The sequence below is a fragment of the Diadema setosum genome, chromosome 19 (genome assembly GCF_964275005.1).
Source record: "Diadema setosum chromosome 19, eeDiaSeto1, whole genome shotgun sequence".
NCBI lineage: Eukaryota > Metazoa > Echinodermata > Echinoidea > Diadematoida > Diadematidae > Diadema > Diadema setosum.
This window is the reverse complement of record NC_092703.1, coordinates 6,102,408-6,106,255: the sequence shown is the minus strand read 5'-3', so window position 1 is coordinate 6,106,255 and position 3,848 is coordinate 6,102,408. Positions and strand designations below refer to the sequence as shown.

General features: G+C 37.7%; 1 pseudogene; it reads right to left on the bottom strand.

The window, feature by feature from the left end:
- Nucleotides 1–584: 584 nt before the first annotated feature.
- On the bottom strand, nucleotides 585–1,384 carry LOC140243135 (uncharacterized; annotated as a pseudogene).
- Between the last annotated feature and the right edge of the window lie 2,464 nt (nucleotides 1,385–3,848).

Here is a 3,848-nt window from a genome sequence, read left to right as displayed (position 1 = left end):
ACCACCCCTCTTAAATCTACGACTATTTGCAAAGAAAGAATAATTATCAAGCCTGTACATATCAAGAGGTGAGTTAGCATTCAGCCATGTTTCAGAAATTCCTATTATAGTTGGTGCAATATCAATTGAAGTAAAAAATGAGTTTAAGTTATCAAAGTTGCGAGACATGCTCCTACAATTAAAATGAATACAAAAAAAGGGGAGATTCATTTTCTTTTGCAATCATCTTAGAATGTAAAACGCTGTTAAAATCTTTGGTTGAATAGTAATACTGATCAGAGACATATTCGTTATCGCTAGCAGGAGAAATGTATTCATGTAGTTTTTTAAGTTCAGGGTTCACGTGAGAAAACTGGCATTGGTTGACTATATCAGAAAAATACATTGAGCAACAAAACAAGACTCACTACACACAATTAAAATAACTTCAAGAACTAAGAACATACATGTACAGAGGGTGAGAGCAAAAAGAGAGTCTGCTCCTAAAGAGTGAATGAGGATGCATTAAGTATCAAGGAAATTTGATTAGGTTAACATCTATATGTGTATAGTAGATGTCAGTTTACGAAAATAACATATCTTGTTTAAAGCTTTTTCAATTCACTGACTGACCATATTCTCTTTCTCACAGTGGATCCATTGGTTGCTTTGACCAGCACGATGACTCTGCCATCACTGGACCATGCTGCACACAGTTTGTCGTTTCTTTCCACTTCTTCTTTTGCTTTGGTCAACAGGAGGCGATTTTCTGCTGTGAGATCTTCCTCAATCCCTACATGAGTACCTTTCAGTCTTCTCCGGCTTTTGATGACCGTGTCTCTGGTGCGGTAAGTGGTGAACTTGACTATGATGGCGCGTAGAGGTGGTTGTTTCCTTGCCCCTGGTCTTGAACTGGTGGTACGCGGGGCACCCACACGGTGAGACCTGTCAATCTCATGTCGCTGCAGCTTGATGTTCAGCTTCTCCGAGGCTAGATCAAGCATCACCTGGTCTGTATCCTCCTTTGGGTTTTCCGGGATGCCATATAGCCGCACACAGTTACGACGAGAGTATTGTTCAGCATCATTCATGTCTCGTTTGAGCTTGGCTATATCGGCTGAGTCAAGCTCGTGTGTTTTTGCAGTGACGTGATGACACTCGCCTTTGATTTCACTTCAGCTTCCAATTCGATCACCTTGCCTTCCGCGATTTCAAGCTGTGTTTGAAGCTTTTGCATTTCGTTGCGGACTGCTTCCACAAGGGAAACTTTGAACAGCTCCTTGAACTGCTCACTGCTGAAGAATTCTCTGACCTCTTCACTTATCTGTTCACAGAATTCAGAAGCATCGACACCAGGGGGAGAAACAGATGAACACGATTTCTTTTGACCCCTGGTCCCTGGCATACCGATTGATGAGCAAGGCAATTCACAACACTGTAAACAATGCAAGTTGTTGAATAGCCCCTGAAGTAATCACCCCTTTCAGAAATACTTGGGGAGTCTCGGGATGCCTGGTGCTCTAACACCTTAACAAAAGAAGTGATCAGGAAGAGTGCATTCACACAACACTGCGTGGGGAGACTGAATAGGTAGACACGTAGTGTGCTGTACAAAGATCAGAGTCCAGTGTTCTATGACATACTGGATGGCAGCTGCTAACACAACTTAGTGAGCACGGGACTGAGGCAAAAAGACAGTGAAACTGAATCCAAATGAGAAATAAGAAATCTGAGCAAGTCTTTCCTTTCCTTGAACTTACATCCTCCCAGCTGGTACTACTTCATTCCACAAGGTTCACCATTCAGTCATACAATACACAAATATCCAGAAGATGGGATTTCACCTCAGAAAATACGCAATTTGTGCCAGTTTGTGCCAGTAGCTCCTGTCTCCTTACTCTCCTCTCTGAAACAAGCGAGAATATAGAGACAAATGAGGAGAAGAATTAAGAGAAAAGGAGGGGAAAAAGAGAACAGACTGTTCATTACAGTGTGCAAGTGCATACATCTTTTCACACTTCACGGAATCAATTCTTGAGCTTTCCTGATGCAGAATCAGTGGGCCAGTCTGAAACCCAAACAGACGACTACAGGCTTAAGAGAGAGTTTGTGTACTCTTCATCAATTCCATATTATGCAACCTTTTTTTTTTTTAATCAGGTCAAATGGAATTGTGGAAAAGAGAAAATGTTGTTATATTATCACATGGTCATTACAATAAAAAAAATGTAAAAATTTTAATGATACATTTCAAGAACAACAAAAAAGAAATACTACATCTGATCTATTCCACATTCTGGGGAATTTAAAAACACAACGAAAGTATTATTATTTTTTTTTAAACATGTAGGCTTCTCGACGTGCGAACATAATTATATCCACTGATTTCCGTTTTGGAACAAACGTCAAGCTTCTCGTAAGAGAAGCGCTTTTACCTTCATCAAGTAGTAGATCTTCAGGAATAGTATAGTTACAACAAGACAATGAGATGAAGGTTTACTCGGAAAAAGACAATCAGTGTACACTACAAGCCTACTGATGCGTATAGCTATCAGCTGGCTATCTGAACTACTCGTCATCTGCTCACCAAACTCTCAATATACCGTTCTCCCAACTCACTAGACTCTGCCGTCTCTGCAGTGATGATGAAAACTTCCAACACATATAAAAAATAAAGCTTGCCATTGACTTCACATTCTCTATGAGAGGAAATTCGTAAAAACAACGTCTTTCACGGAGTTTTCTTAATTGCTACTGTTGTGAACCAATATTTTATTGGACTCCCAGCAGAAATCTTTTGCTGTTATTGATATACATATATATATATATATATATATATATATGTATATATATATATATGTATATATATATATATATATGTATATATATATATATAATATTTATTTATTTATTTATTTCACACATGAGATTCCTTCTTGTGCACAATAGTCCGCATTGTTTGCTTACCATCGTCATGTAATTCAGCGAAAACTTTGCTCTTGTTATGCCTCTCTTGGCACATTAAAAATATTTCGTCTCTATAAAAATCACAAAATCTAACCCAACTCTACTTTGCTTATACATCATAACTATTGTGGGTCTTCAATCCCAGTTCAAACTTGCTGTGAAACGAGCTCCATCGGATATTTTGGAAATGTTACGATAATGGTGTTCCAGTAATAAACCCTGGAAGACTACAGATGCGATTTAAAAATGGCAAAACTAGACTGTTTTCTCTACACGCAGAAGTTTTGAACACTAACAATCAGTGGACGAGACATGTCCATCTCTATAGTAATGAAGAGAAATTTATTGAAATTACACAGGATTACTAGTTTGAAACCATGAACTCTCATATTGGTTAATTTGTTTAAATTGGCGGTCTTGAATACATTGTTAAATACACGAGTTGGACATATTTCATACTTCGGGTTACATTTCCCGAATATACACATGTATGTATACATATAAACAGTAATATTACGAGAGGTTTGAAAATCACAGGTAAGGTGCCGTTAACAAAAGACAGGAAACAAACAAACAAACGACAACATAAGGTAATAGTTAATTGCCCATTACTTACGAATATCATACTCACGCAGAATGCTTTTAAGTCACCCGCATTGATATTGATATATCTACCATAGAAGTCATGGATGCAGCCATTTCTGATGACGTAATCAAAATATTCGACAAGTTTCATAGGAATCCGAGGCCAGATTCATAAGAATACCAGACAAGTTTCAACACCAAATAACAGCAGGCTACAATATTTACTCTAATGATAGCCGAAATGGAATATCTTTACATCTTTATATTTATATCTTACATATTATTAATAACCTTAAAGCATTTTTTTTAAATTTCTA